The sequence below is a fragment of the Liolophura sinensis genome, chromosome 11, assembly GCF_032854445.1.
Source record: "Liolophura sinensis isolate JHLJ2023 chromosome 11, CUHK_Ljap_v2, whole genome shotgun sequence".
NCBI lineage: Eukaryota > Metazoa > Mollusca > Polyplacophora > Chitonida > Chitonidae > Liolophura > Liolophura sinensis.
Window position 1 is genome coordinate 9986336 of NC_088305.1, and position 16458 is coordinate 10002793.

A 16458-nucleotide genomic window follows, 5' to 3' on the forward strand; every position below is an offset into this window, starting at 1 on the left:
TACATACACCTCCCGGGGCCTGGGGAGTATTCCTCGGCGTAATGTTTTCAGGTCTTTTAAAGAAAAACAACGAAAATTTCAAAAAATTAAACTAGCTTGAAAATAACAATGCAGCCATTTGCAAAATAGGGTGACGAGCACAACGACCCGTCTGCGTTTGTGTGTGTTGAAGCCCGTCTTTAGCTACGGGTACAGTATAATGAGCTCTGAATTTTTACGGCTGAGTAATCAGCTTTGCGCAGTGGCGGTACCATAGCCAATGAGGAAAATCCGAGGCGTGGTTATTGCTAGTTGAAAACTATTCCCAATACCCCGCGCTGGCGGTCTGAAATACGATCGCCGGTCGCTATTTTTGGATGCTCTTACGGGATCAACAATTCTTAACTCAAACATAGAAACACAAACATCTTGTCCTCAGTGCAAACTGAATGTCATCTATTTGTTGGAAGCATGTCATTTGGGCCATTCAAAAAAACGCCTTCCGCCAGACAGGCACATACGCAGCAAATGCAAATAACTTCCCAAATTTAGTAATGATGTTGTTGCTAAATGTATAGTCAGAGCATTATAAAAACTTACATATAGTACACCTCCCGGGGCATGGGGAATTTTCCTCGCCGGAATTTTATCAGGTCTTTTAAAGAAAAACCGACGAAATTTACCTGTAATCTAACTAACTTGAATGAATGAATGATTATGGCTTTACGCCACATCGGCAATATTTCAGCCATATCGTGGCGAGAACATGTTTAAAACCAGGAATCAGTATATGGTTTTCAAGACTGAAGTATGAACATACAAAACAAATGAAAAATAACAGACATGTTTAAAACTAGGTAAAACAATCAAAGCTCTTTAAAAACTTGAAAACCACAAATATGTATATATGAACTAGAAATATCTATGAAATAAAATGAAATTATATCTTATGATATAATCCAATATGTTTTAAGTAATTAATGACAGTATCGCCAGCGACACTGTCAAATAAATCAAATATAGAGCTGACTGTGTAGAATCTTTGCCTAATATGAGCAAAGTCCACACAGTCAACGAGAAAATGTTTCATGCCGTACTGGGCATTACAACCAACACACTCAGGAGCACTGCTCCCATCTAGGATAAAATTGTGTGTTAGACGAGAATGCCCAATACGGCACCTTGTTAGAACTACTTGGTCCCTACGAGACCTATTAAGAGTATAAGAATTATTGCCAATGACAGGATGAATAGCATGCAGTTTGTTGTGGATCTGCAAATCCCATTCATCCTGCCAAAGGCGACGAATATATTTAAGAATATGATATCTAAAATCAGTGTAACAAATTTTCATCTTCGATATGGGTTTATTAAGGGCAGCTTTCGCCTCCCTGTCCACGACTGTGTTTCCATGGATACCAATGTGACTTGGTATCCAACAGAATACAATATTTTTACCTCTTTTAATTAGATTTTTATGTACGGCTAATATGTCAAGAATGGAAGGATTTTTAAATTTATTATTCTGAATTGCCAAAAGGCAAGAGAGCGAGTCCGTGCAGATCACAGCCCTCTGGGCATGCCCAGCAGAAACATATGACAAAGCCAGAAGTATAGCTCTGGCCTCTGCAGAAAAGATTGAAGATGAGGATGGAAGACGAAGAGAAGTGACCCGCTGTTCTAAGACAGCCGCAGCCGCAACCTTCTCCCCATCCTTCGACCCGTCAGTATATATAAATTTATAATCTGGATAATTAGCCTTTATCTCAGAAAAACTTTGCTGAATTATTAGAGGATTCGTATTTCTTTTGTTATGTTTACGTAGATCAAATATCAATTTAGGTTGTGGGAGAAGCCAAGGAGGGGACTCCGGAAAAGAAACCGGAGCTATATTCTCAAGCTCGATGCCAGCTCCCACAACGTGGTCCCGAACACGAAGACCGAACGAAGGGATCTTTTTAGGACATTTGTTATATTTGTCTACATGCAACGGATTGAAAACACAGTCGTAGGCAGGGTTTGTTGGGTGTGCTTTAAGCTTTGTAGTATATTGAAGGCATAGTTTTATACGTCTGAGATGTAAAGAAGGCTCATTAGCTTCGACGTATAAACTTTCTACTGGTGAGGTTCTAAATGCACCAAGGCTGAGCCTCAAACCTTGGTGATGAACAGGATCCAACATTTTAATATACGACTTCCTAGCGGAACCGTAAATGATGGATCCATAGTCCAATTTAGACCTCACCAGAGAACGATATAAATTAAGTAAAACTGATCGGTCAGCACCCCAATCGGTGCTAGACACGACCTTAATTATATCGAGAGCCTTTGTACATTTAGCTTTAAGCATTTTTATATGAGGTATAAAGGATAATTTTTTATCAAATATAACCCCTAAAAATTTATTTTCCCCAACAATCTTCACTGGTTCTCCACAAAATTTAAGCTCAGGGTCAAGATGAAGTTTCCGTTTATTACAGAAATGCATACCGACGGTTTTAGATGTAGAAAATCTAAAACCGTTGGCAACTGCCCATTTCTCAATCTTGTTGAGACAAAGCTGCAGTTGCCGCTCGATGTTATTCATATTTTTAGCACGGTAGCATATCAGGAAATCATCTACGTATAAAGAACCCTCAGTGCCAGATGTCAACGTTTTAGCTAAACTATTAATTTTTATGCTGAACAGTGTTGGCGAAAGAATACTGCCCTGGGGAACACCCATCTCCTGCTCATGCGAATCAGAAAGAGTGGGCCCCACCCGTACCTTAAACTGACGATCAGATAGAAATTCAGATATAAATGATGGTAAGCGGCCTTTAAGACCCATATCAGAAAGGTCCTTTAAAATACCATATTTCCATGTGGTGTCGTAGGCCTTTTCAAGGTCAAAAAATATCGACACGACATGTTCATTATTAATAAAACCGTCACGAATAAAAGTTTCGAAACGGACAAGGTGATCTAAAGTAGATCGACCTTGACGAAAACCACATTGTATATTAGATAGTAGCTTGTTGGTTTCAAGAAACCAAACAAGCCTATCATTTACCATCCGTTCCATAGTCTTACAGACGCAGCTGGTAAGAGCTATGGGACGGTAATTATTTGGATCAGTATGATCCTTACCCGGTTTAGGGACCGGGATAATACACGCCTCCCTCCAAGTCGGCGGAAAATTACCAGTTTGCCAAATGTCATTAAGTAAATCTAAGAGAGTCTCAAGTGGCTCAGATGGTAAATGATTCAGAAGCTTATAATATATATTATCAGGGCCACACGCAGTATCGTGGGCCTTTTTAAGAGAAGTTTTAAGTTCCTCAATTGAAAAACGTCGATTATAATCTTCTAAACTCTTAGAAGAAAAAGGCAATTTAATTTTCTCCTTATGTATTTTAATACGTCGAAACTCAGAAGTGTAATTCTCAGAAGAAGATTTCTGAGATATTGTTTCAGCTAGTTTATTCGCTATTTCAGACGGCGATGTTAATAGGGTATCGCCATCTTTTAAATGCTGAATTTTGGCTTTGTTGTTTTTGCCCTTAAGCTTCTGAACCATGTTCCAGACCTTACGCATGGGTGTTTTTGACGTAATACCTGAAACAAAGTTCCGCCAACAAGTACGTCTCTTAGATTTAATTAATCGGCGAGCCTTAGCTCCGAATATACGGACCTGGTTTAAATTATTATTATCAGGACAATGATTAAATCTGCGCTCGGCCTTTTTGCGATCCTTTATGGCTTTGCGACAGTCATCGTCGTACCAGGGTTTACTTTTGGATTTGGGATTTGTCGAGGTCTTAGGTATGGTTCTATCAGCTGCTGTTAATATAAGTTCATTAAATTTTAAAAGAGGATCTTCTGCAGCATTGAGATTCTCTGGAGTGATGTCAGCCTCACAGAACATCTCAAATGCGATCCAATCTGCTTTATCGAATTTCCACCTAGCTACACGTTCTAAAGAATTAGAAGTGATATGTTCTAGGATTATAGGAAAATGGTCACTACCACAAAGATCGTCATGCACCCTCCAAGAAAAATCTGGGAGAAGTGATGGATCTGTGATAGTGAGATCGATAGCAGAATAAGTGCCATTACCCGGATGTAAATAGGTATTAGAACCATCATTGAAATAACACAGTTCATCGTTAGATAAGAAGTCTTCGACTATCTTGCCCTTATTATTTATGTTATTACTGCCCCATAGAGGGTTATGGGAATTAAAATCTCCCATAATAATAAACGGTTTAGGTAATTGTTCTGTAAGATTATGTAACTGAGAAGCTGACAGAGAAGTGTTTGGAGGTATATAAACGGAACATAATGTGATTGTTTTAGACAACGAAACACGGACGGCCACAGCCTGAAGCTCTGTATCCAGAGAAACAGGGCTGTGGATAATATTGTTATTTATGAATATTGAGGAGCCGCCTGCAGCTCGCTCTTCTTCATTTGAATAAGTAGTATATAAAGAATAATTTTTAAGATTTATTTTATCTTTGTCAGATGTCTTCAGGTGAGTCTCCTGAAGACAAAGGGCAATAGGATTTAGTAATTGAACTAGCTGTGTTATTTCAATAAAATTTACTTTAAGACCTCGACAATTCCACTGTACAACTTCATCGCATATCGCCACCATGGAGGGAGACGCACCGGAGATCTCTCTCTGTGCTTGGACCGCGGGCGACCCCTTCGTGGAGACCGGCTGTCAGATCTCCCCGGCGCGGGTGATATATCCATCACCTCCGCATCTGATGCCGAAGGACCAACGTCCTCCAACGATCCAAACTTATTAAAAGTTTGTACAGGATCCCTAGTGGCCTTAGAGGGACGCTCTGTCGGGCCACTAGGTTTATCAGTTGTTTGGTTATTATTATTTTGAGATTTGTTTTTGGATTTGTTTTTGTCATTATTTTTAGAGGAATTGGGCTCAGCTGGTTTACCAGGATGCTCTGTATTGTTTACTGTTTTTATTTGGTGTGTTGAAGTAGTCTGAGTTGAGGAAGAATTTAACGAGGGTTGAGACGAAATTTGCAAAGAAACATAACTAGGTTTGTCGTTTCCAATGGGCCAAGTCCAAGAGGTTTGAGTAGCAACAGTTGCTACTCGCTTGACCACATTGGCAAACGAAGTCTGTGGAGAAGTATTACTAAGTGAGGCTAATTTCCGGGCTTCCTGATATGATATGTTGTTTTTAATTTTCAGGTTGATAATTTGTTTTTCCTTCACGAAAAGCGGACAATCCCTTGATGAAGCCATGTGATCACCACTGCAGTTGCAACACTTAACTGTGTTGCTGCAGCCGAAACCATCATGCCCTTCACTGCCGCATCTGAAGCAAATGAGTTTGTTCTTACATTGTCCCTTGCCATGACCAAATCGTTGGCAAATAAAACAACGTATAGGATTTGGGATATATAAATCCACATTAACCCTATAGGGGCCAACGTAAATATGCGACGGAAGGGAGGTAGTGTTAAATGTTAGCAGATAAGTATTAAGTTTAAGGATGTTACCAGATTTCTTCGTAACGAAGCGTTTTACTCTGATAACACCCTGTGAATTTAGTTCTTCGCAGATTTCTTCCTCAGTTAGGTCAGCTATATCACCATCCCTGTCACTAGTGATTCCCTGACAGCTGTTCAGGGAATGGTGAGGGGAGGTGAAAACAGATATATCAGATATTTTATTTAAGTTAAGTAAATTTTTTGATTGTTGTTGCCGGAAACATTCAATGAGAATGTCTCCGGATCTCAGTTTTTTAACATTTTTAAGAGTTCCAGCTGCACCCTGGAGAGCCCTTTGCAACAGAAACGGATGAATTTTTGAAGCCGGCTTTTGTTCACTCTTAGTTGAGAGAACAATGAAAGCCGGCCAACTGTTCTGTTCATTATCAAGCGAGTCTGATAACTTCCTCTTTTTATCAGCACTTAAAGACAAAGTCGGCTGAGAGGAAGACCGGTTACATACATTTGAAGCATTTAAAGAAAGTTTTGAAGAAGACATGGCATATATTTGTAAATTTCACCCCATATGTTCCCCACCCACCACGGAGTGCCAACAAGGGCGATGCCTGAACCTGGGAATACCCAGCAGGAAAGACACCAAGGATTCCATATGAGGTATACTCGAACAGATTGATTTATACCAAAGGTTAAATTCAATCTACTCGATTGACCCATGAGCCACCGCCTCAAAACGTAGTCCCGCAAACGATATTTCAGAAATAAAATTTGTTCGCTAAATGATGTGCTGTTATTGAAGCAATTGGGACAACGCAGAGGCAAGACATGACCAAGCCGATTGATCGGACCGGGCCCATCCGACCTCCCGTCTCTCTCCAAGTAAGGGCCAAAGTGGCGTGTTGGGCGTGAGGATCTCGCAAGACCAACCCACCCTCAGCCACCAGGATCCCGTCCTCGTAGATTACGGGTCGCAACCCACGGCAAACAGGTCGCTCCCCGGTTGCCTCTCACACAACCGGGAAGATGTGAGACTATTATATTCACCGGGCTCACACAGGAGAGCTCTAGGTTAGTCGACTTTTACGACAAGCTTGCCTAGAGGGCTGAGGTCCTATTCTTATCACCCCGGAAACCCCACGGGGGCTAACTAACTTGAAAATAACGATGGAGCATTTTCCGAAATATGGTGACAAGCACGACGACCCTATTGCGTTTGTGTGTGTTGAAGCCCGTCTTTAGCTACGGGTACAGTATAATGAGCTCTGAATTTTTACAGCTGAGTAATCAGCTTTGCGCAGTGGCGGTACCATAGCCAATGAGGAAAATCCGAGGCGTGGTTATTGCTAGTTGAAAACCGGGTTTCTCATACTCCTGCGTAAAAGTGTTTTTTGTGATTGATTACTTTGAGAGGAGAAACCTTTACACCTGCGTTTTATTCCCGCGGGTGTCAACCTCCGGGTTGGACAGCCTGTGGGGGAAAAACAGACTTCTTGCTTGCAGAAAATGTTGCACGGAGAGCGGCTGCGCCGCACCGTTCGGGTTGCAATAAAAGGAGACTATGCGGAACAGCTTGATGTTGCGAAGAAGTTTTGTCAGTTTTTTCCTCGAGGAGTGGTTGTTGCCTTTGGTGTTCTTCGAGGAGCTCGTCAGTACTTTGCAGCTTTCCAATCCGTAGCGTAAACAGATCGTGTTGTACAACAGAGTGAACTGGATTGTGGTGACTACAGCTTTGTGGTGGAGCCTTTTGACAAAAGGCGGGTAGAGGTTCGTCTGCACTGGGTTCCCTACTTTGTTAGTGACGACTCCATTGCTGCCGAATTTAAGAAGTTCGGCAAAGTCACTCAAGTAAAGTCAGCCATAAGAGCTGATCTGGATGTGGTCAGTGACATTCGTCATGTAAACTTGCAAATGCCTCACACCAACTTTGACAAAATCCCCTACACCATGACCCTCGAGGGGTGTCCCATTCTTGTAACTGTGCGTGGGCGGGCACCGAAGTGCTTGAAATGTGGGGGGATTGGGCATATCCGGAAACAGTGCCGTATCTCTCACTGTGGCAAATGCCATCGGTTTCACCTGCCTTCAGCTGAGTGTCCACAGCCCACTTGGTCGGATAGGTTGAAAGCTACCGCGCGTCATGTGGCAGAACTACCCGCTAAGCGTGTTTCCCCGGTGCCTTCCGTCGTTGCGGATGACGATCTGGACATGGATTTACGGGTAGGCGAGGGAGAGTGTCTGGAGGAGTCAGTGGTTGATGCAGTCCCTGAAAAGTCCGCTGTAGCGGATGCCCTTCCTGAACGGTCTGCTGGCCTGAATGACCCGGAGCAGTCTACGGTTCCGGAAACCATCAGTTTCGAAGGCAAATCGCCGGCAACAGTAAAACGGATAGTGGCAGAAATAAGGGACGATGGGTCTGAGATCAGCGCAGCCAGCCCTGCCTGGTCCACTTCGTCGGTGTATGGGCCGAGTCCCAAACGGGATCGTCATCCCGACGGGTTGGAGGGTCAGGGAGCAAAGAATGCCGGACTTGAGAAGGACATTGATGACCATATGGAACTTTCGGACGCCGTGGACATGTTTCAATCATCGTGATGTTGGTGAGTGGCTCCGAATGTGAACAATTGCTATGCCCAGTGGATTACGTTTACGAAAGTGATTTCAGCCAAATGACCTGTGGACAACATACTTTATTTTGCCTTATGGACCATTCTCTCGAACTGAGCTTTTCACTGATGCCAGGTATGTCCATAGCCCTTTGGGGTGTTTTTTCTGAAAATAGATATTGTAATTTGTAATAGTTAAATTTATTTTGCAATTATGGATTTATCATTCCATACACTTAACTGCAATGGTTTGCAGTCTGTAAGCAAACAGTCTGATTTTTTAATGTCATGCAAGCTTCTAAATCTTGATGTAATTTTTTTACAAGAAACACATTTTTCTTCGGATAACGACTTTGACAAGTTCTTAGTTAACTGGGGAGGGGAAGGTGTTTTAGTCAAGGGCCACCAAATTCTTGTGGGGTGGCTATTTTATTTCGGCCGGGGTTAGCTCTTAGTATAGAAAAGGTATTTAGAGATACTGAGGGTAGATACATATATTGTGACTGTTTAATTAGCAACCATCAATTTAGACTCTTTAGTGTGTATGCGCCAAACAAGGACAGTTGTAGGAAGAAATTTTTAGAGTTATTGTCAGATGTTTTGGGGACGGGTCGTAGTATTGTTTTGGCTGGGGATTGTAATTGCGTCTTCAATCTAGACCTAGATTAGAAAGGTGGAAGTGTACATCGGGGGTTAGTGGGATCGGAAATACTTAAAAACTTGTGTAATAACTTTAGTTTACTTGATACTTACCGTCGTGTTTACCCTAATGTTCCGGCCACGACCTGGTCCAGCGCTGGTGTATCATGTTTGTTAGATCGTATTTTCCTTTCTTCTTCTCTGGTAAACAATGTGTCTTCTGTATCCATTTCTCCGGTTTCTTTTCCCGATCACTGTTTTGTGAATTTACAATTGAGCAACTTACCTTCTGTCAATCTGGGACCCGGATATTGGCACTGTAATGTTTCTGTACTAAATGACCCTGCTTTGATTTCGGACATGCAAGATTTGTATAGCGTACTCCAAGCTACTGCAGATTTCTCACCTTCTTGGTGGGAAGAGTGTAAAAGCGAGTTCAAGAAGCTGATCATTTTTCATAATGTGCGGCTCGCCCGTGAGAGATCTGCCGAAGTAAAGATATTACGTGAAAAAATTTGATCCCTCTATCTTTCCGATGTTAATTCTCCCTTACTTCCCGATCTCAAAAATCAAGTAAGTGCCATTTTAGAGGCCTATCGTCAAGGCACCAAAATCCGGGCAAAGGTAAAAGATTTTAATCACGATGACAAAGCTTCCAGTTATTTTTTTTAACAAAGTTAAATCGCGAGCTGGTAAAAAGCATATTACTTCCCTGACAGTAAACAACAATTCTGTTGTGGACACTGAGGAAATTATTAAGGAAACAAAGAATTATTATTCCGAGTTATTTTCTTCTGAACCTGTGTCTGATACCAATGTTAATTTTTTCCTATCCGATTTGCCCAAGTTAAACAGTGTTGAGAGAAAGTCCTTAGAGGTCCTATAGATGAGGTACGTTCGGCAGTAAACGCCATGAACAATTATAGTTCACCTGGTTCGGACGGACTTCCTAAGGAGTTTTATGCCTCCTTTTTAGACTTGTTTGGTCTTGACTTTGTAAACTTTGTCAATAACTGCTTTCAAAACAAATCCCTTAGTTCATCTCATTTGTTATCTTACATTACTTTAATTTGTAAAGATAAGGATCGCGCAGATAACCTTAAGTTTTGGCGTCCTATTTCTCTATTAAATGTTGATTATAAGATTATTTCCAAAGTGTTGTGTAATAGGTTACTTAATGTTCTATCGTTAATTATTCATTTGGATCAAACCTGTTCTGTTCCCGGCAGAGCAATCACAGATAATGTTCATTTATTGCGTTCTATTATAGATTATCTCAACCAAAAACATATGGGTGGTATTTTTCTTTCTATAGATAACGAAAAAGCATTTGATAGGGTTAATCATGATTATTTGTTTAAGGTACTCGAGGCATTTAATTTTGGTCCTCAGTTCATTTCATGGATTAAGCTTTTGTATAATGGCGCTACAGCATCTGTATTAGTTAACGGCTTTATATCTCCCGACTTTCCTTTGTCAAGAGGAGTTCATCAGGGGTGTCCTTTAAGCCCGCTATTGTATGTGCTATCTTTAGAACCTCTGTTAAACAAGATACATTCTTCGGATGATATTCATGGTGTTAAATTACCAGGTTGCAAGCATTATGTAAAGTTATCTGCCTTCGCTGATGATGTGTCGTGTACCGTTACCTCACGATTATCAGTTGTTAAAATTTTAAATCTTTGTAAATTATTTGAAAGTGCTTCTGGGTCAAAAGTCAACATGTTAAAAACTAAAGCATTATGGGTTGGGTTATGGACAAATTGTACCGATACACCTTTCGGCATAAGGTGGATAAATAATGTGCATAAATTTTGGGGGGTTTATCTTGGGTCGGATGGTGTAGAAGGTGTTTATGAGGAAAACTGGGGCGGTACTTTTAAGAAACTATCCAAGATACTTAATTTATGGAAAATGAGAGATTTGTCATTTAGAGGTAAAGCCGTTTTACTTCACAGTTTGGCACTTAGTAAGCTGTGGTATGTGGCTAACTTAGTTCCCATAAGTAATGCGTATATAAAACAGTTTGAGCAGTTAGAGTTTTCGTTTTTTTCGGAAGGACATGAACTTGTTAAGCGGGAGGTACTATATCGGCCAGTCTCGTTGGGAGGTTATAAACTTGTTTGTATTAGGGCAAAAATTAAAGCCTTATACTTAATGCATATCAAACGACTAGTTACTTTGTATGAATCAGCTGATTGCCCTAGGTGGATATACTTTGCTGTGTACTGGATAGGGTTGGATGTCCGGCGGCTTTGTCCGTCCATGGCGTCCAATCTGATTCCTCCTTTTCCCCATTATTTTACCGACAGATGTTGTTAGCTTTTAAAGATTTTTCTTCCCAACATCCAGATGTGAACATACTTAACTGCTATGTGTATAATACAATAGTTAAGGCCATAGCTGTACCTAACAAGATATATCGCATGTTCGTCTACATAGACTTTTCCATTGTTTGGAAAACCATTAGCTGTGACATTTTAGCTAACAATGTTCGAGATTTTTTATACAAATGCGTAAATCAGATTCTGTACACCAATGTTTTTTTACAACGCATATGTAGCTGGCCACGTCCTATTAAGTGTCCCTTTTGTTCTGTAGGCCGAGAAGATTTAAATCACTTGTTTTTCTTTTGTCCTTCGGTTCGGCCTTTGTGGCGTGGTCTAGAAGCTTTGTTCTTTGATATTACATCCCAAAGGGTGTTTATTACTTGCAAAATGGTATCCTTTTTTCTTTTCGTTCAACATCCTAACAGATATGTCAACCGACTACTTATTTATTTACTTGCTGAACTCAAGTGGACGATATGGAAAACAAGAAACTCCTGTAAATACCAACGACAGCTTTGTTCTTCCCGATCGATTATAAATATGTTTTTTGCATCCATTAGATACAGAATTCGTCTAGATTTTCGTAGGTTGTCTCGTAAAGTTTTTGTTTCTCAATGGTGCATCGGGAATGTTCTGTGCAGAATGGATGGACAAACACTAGTGATAAATTACTAATTCTTGGCTCTTGCGCTGCTTCTCTTATATGTACTTACCTTATTGGGCAGAAGGTCGTCCTAGTATATCATGTAGTAGTTTTATACTTACTCTTAACAGATATTCCTTGATATTCATATTGTTTACCTGGTAACAAACCCTACTGACTGTGTCAGTCTCTTGGTGGCCTTTCTTTTCCTTTAACCTGTTTGGTAACCTGAAATGAAAAATTAATACTTTGTACAAATCTGTACAAAAGTGTACGATAAAGAACTATATCTGTATATTGATGTATCCATAGAGATACTTTTAATCCATATACATTTTATCTATACTTCATTTAAATTCATGGGAATAAAGTTTTACTCAAGATAAAAAAAAAAAATATTGCTAGTTGAAAACTATTCCCAATACCCCGCGCTGGCGGTCTGAAATACCATCGCCGGTCGCTATTTTTAGATGTTCTTACTGTAGCAACATTTCTTTAACTTAAAAATAGAAACACAAACATCTTGTCCTCAGTGCAAGCTGAATGTCATCTATTTGTGGGAAGCATGTCATTTGGGCCATTCAAAAAAACACCTTCCGCAAGACAAGCACATACGCAGCAAATGCAAATAAGTTACCAAATTTCGTACAGATGTTGTTAGTAAATGTATAGTCAGAGCATTGTAAAAACTTACATATAGTACACCTCCTGGGGCATGGGGAATTTTTTTCGAGGAAATGTTATCAGGTCTTTTAAAGAAAACTGACGAAATTTTCCTATAACCTAACTAGCTTGAATGAATGAATGATTATGGCTTAACGCCACATCGGCAATATTTCAGCCATATCGTGGCGAGAACAAGGTGAAAAATGCGAGACGGTTAAGGTTTTCGATATGATATGAACACCAAAAGTAAAACAAAAAGTACAGACGTGATTAAAATCGTATAAAAGAAATTAAGATTTAAAACTCGAAAACCAGGGTTATAGTATATATATTTATACAACTGTTTATCTTTAAATATTTGACAATTAAAATTTATATTTTATGATATAGACCAATGGCCTTCAAATAATTGATGACAACATCGCCAGCGATGCTGTCAAATAAATCATATATAGAGTTGACCGTGTAGAATCTCTGCCGAACATGGGCAAAGTCTACACAGTCAACCAGAATATGTTTGATGCCATATTGAGCATCACATCCAACACACTCGGGAGCACTGCTCCCATCCAAGATGAAATTGTGTGTCAGATGAGAATGTCCAATACGGCATCTGGTTAAAACGACTTGGTCTCTACGAGACATATCAAATGTATATGAATTATAGCCAATGACCGGATGAATGGCATGCAGTTTATTATGGACCTGCAAGTTCCATTCACCCTGCCAAAGGCCACGAATATATTTAAGAATATTGGACTTCATGTCAGTATAAGGGATTTTTATCTTAGATATGGGTTTATTTAGGGCAGCTTTCGCCTCCCTGTCTGCGACTGTGTTTCCATGGATACCAATATGACTTGGTATCCAGCAGAATACAATATCTTTACCTCTTCTAATTAATTTCCTATGTATAGCTAAAATTTGAAAGATCAAGGGATTTTTAAATTTATTATTCTGTATTGCCAATAAGCAAGACAACGAGTCCGTGCATATCATTGCCCTCTGGGCACACCCAGAAGAAACATATGATAAGGCCAGGAGTATAGCTCTGGCCTCGGCAGAGAATATTGAAGAAGAGGATGGAAGACGAAAGGAAGAGACTCGCTGCTCCATGACAGCCGCAGTCGCAACCCTGTCCCCATCCTTCGACCCGTCAGTATATATACATTTATAATCCATATAATTAGCTTTAATTTCAGCAAAACCTTGCTGAATTATAAGAGGATTTATATTCGATTTATTATATTTACGTAGATCAAATATTAGTTTAGGTTGTGGGAGAAGCCATGGAGGAGACTCCGGAAAAGACACCGGAGCTATATCCTCCAGCTTGATGTTAGCTCCCACAATATGGTCCCGTATACGAAGACCGAACGAAGGGATCTTGTTAGGACATTTAGTATATTTGTCTACATACAATGGATTGAAAACACAGTCGTAGGCAGGGTTTGTTGGATGTGCTTTAAGCTTTGTGGCATATTGAAGACTAAGTTTAATACGTCGGTTATATAAAGAAGGTTCATTAGCCTCCACGTATAAACTTTCTACTGGTGAGGTTCTAAAAGCACCAAGGCTGAGCCTCAAACCTTGGTGATGAACTGGATCCAACATTTTAATGTACGACTTCCTAGCGGAACCGTAAATGATGGATCCATAGTCCAATTTAGACCTCACTAGAGAACGATATAAATTAAGTAAAACTGATCGGTCAGCACCCCAATCGGTGCTAGACACGACCTTAATTACATCGAGAGCCTTTGTACATTTAGCTTTAAGCATTTTAATATGAGGTATAAAAGATAGTTTACTATCAAATATTATACCTAAAAATTTTGTTTCTCCAACAATTTTAACCTGTTCACCACAAAAATTAAGCTCAGGGTCAAGATGAAGTTTCCTTTTATTACAAAAATGCATACCGACAGTTTTAGACGTTGAAAATCTAAAACCGTTTTCAGTTGCCCATTTCTCGATCTTATTGAGACAAAGCTGCAACTGACGTTCGATATTATTCATATTCTTAGCTCGGTAGCATATAAGGAAATCATCCACGTATAAAGAACCCTCTGTGCCAGATGTTAATGTTTTTGCTAGGCTATTTATTTTTATGCTGAACAGAGTTGGTGATAAAATGCTGCCCTGGGGTACACCCATTTCCTGCTCATAAGATTCAGAAAGAGTGGACCCCACCCGTACCTTAAACTGACGATCGGATAAAAATTGGGATATAAATATAGGTAATCGACCTTTAAGACCCATATCCGTGAGGTCTTTTAAAATACCATATTTCCATGTGGTGTCGTAGGCCTTTTCAAGGTCAAAAAATATGGACACCACATGTTCATTATTAACAAAACCATTACGAATAAAAGTTTCAAATCGAACAAGGTGATCTAAAGTAGATCGACCTTGACGAAAACCACATTGAATGTTAGATAAAAGCTTCTTGGTTTCAAGAAACCAAACAAGTCTATCATTAATCATCCGTTCCATAGTCTTACAGACACAGCTGGTAAGAGCTATGGGACGGTAATTATTTGGATCAGTATGATCCTTACCCGGTTTGGGAACCGGGATAATACACGCCTCCCTCCATGACGGTGGAAAATTACCAGTTATCCAAATATCATTAATCAAGTCCAAGAGAGTCTTCAGTGGATCAGGTGGTAAATGGTTCAGAAACTTATAATATACATTATCGGGGCCACAAGCAGTATCGTGGGCCTTTTTTAATGCAGTTTTAAGTTCCTCGATATTAAAAGGATAATTATAATCTTCTAAATTTTTAGAAGAAAAGGGCAATTTGGTTTTCTCCTTCTGGTTTTTAATATGTTGGAATTCTTTAGTAAGGTTGTCAGAAGAAGATTTCGTTGAAATTGTTTCAGCTAATTTATTGGCTATATCAGATGGAGATGTTAATGTATTATCGCCATCTTTTAAATGCTGAACTTTTGCTTTATTATTTTTGCCCTTAAGTTTCTGAACCATGTTCCAGACCTTACGCATGGGTGTTTTTGACGTAATGCCCGAAACAAAGTTCCGCCAACAAGATCGTCTCTTGGACTTGAGTAATCGACGAGCTTTAGCTCTAAATTTACGAACCTGGTTTAAATTATTATCAGTAGGACAATGATTAAATCTGCGTTCAGCCTTTTTACGGTCCTTTATGGCTTTACGACAGTCATTGTCGTACCAGGGTTTACTTTTGGATTTTGGATTTGTCGAGGTCTTAGGTATAGTTCTATCGGCAGCTCGTAATACAAGCTCGTTAAATTTTAACACAGGATCATCTGCTGCTTTGAGGATCTCTGGAGAGATATCAGCCTCACAGAACATCTCAAATGCGATCCAGTCTGCTTTATCGAATTTCCACCTAGCTACACGTTCTAAAGAATTAGAAGTGATATGTTCTAGGATTATAGGAAAATGGTCACTACCACAAAGATCGTCATGCACCCTCCAAGAAAAATCAAGGAAAAGTGATGGATCCGTGATAGTGAGATCGATAGCAGAATAAGCGCCATTACCTGGATGTAAATAGGTATTAGAACCATCATTGAAATAACACAGTTCTTCGTTAGATAAGAAGTTTTCTACTATCTTGCCCTTATCATTTATGTTGTTACTGCCCCATAGGGGGTTATGGGAATTAAAATCTCCCATAAGTATAAAAGGTGTTGGCAACTGTTGTTTTAAATTATATAACTGCAAAGCTGACAAAGAAATGTTCGGGGGAATATACACTGAACATAATGTGATTGTTTCACATAGTGAAACACGAACGGCCACAGCCTGAAGCTCTGTATCCAGAGCAACAGGGCTGTGAATAACATTGTTATTGACGAAGATAGAGGAGCCGCCTGCAGCTCGATCTTCTTCATTCGAGTACGTACTGTATAATGAGTAATTTTTAAGAATTATTTTGTCTTTGTCAGATGTCTTCAGGTGAGTTTCCTGAAGACACAGGGCAATAGGATTTAATGATTGAACAAGCTGTGTTATTTCAATAAAATTTACCTTAAGGCCTCGACAATTCCACTGTATAATTTTGTCATATATCGCCATTATGGAGGGAGACGTATAGGAGATTTTGCTTTATGTTTTGACCGAGGACGACCCTTTCGTGGAGA

General features: G+C 39.8%; 2 non-coding genes across 2 annotated transcripts; both read left to right on the plus strand.

Annotated features, from left to right (window-relative positions):
- Window positions 1–230: 230 nt before the first annotated feature.
- On the plus strand, window positions 231–371 carry LOC135478384 (U4 spliceosomal RNA). Its single transcript, XR_010445304.1, has one exon. It is a non-coding gene; the product is annotated as a U4 spliceosomal RNA (small nuclear RNA).
- A 6359-nt stretch (window positions 372–6730) lies between these two features.
- Window positions 6731–6865, plus strand: LOC135478412 (U4 spliceosomal RNA). Its single transcript, XR_010445330.1, has one exon. It is a non-coding gene; the product is annotated as a U4 spliceosomal RNA (small nuclear RNA).
- Window positions 6866–16458: the final 9593 nt, after the last annotated feature.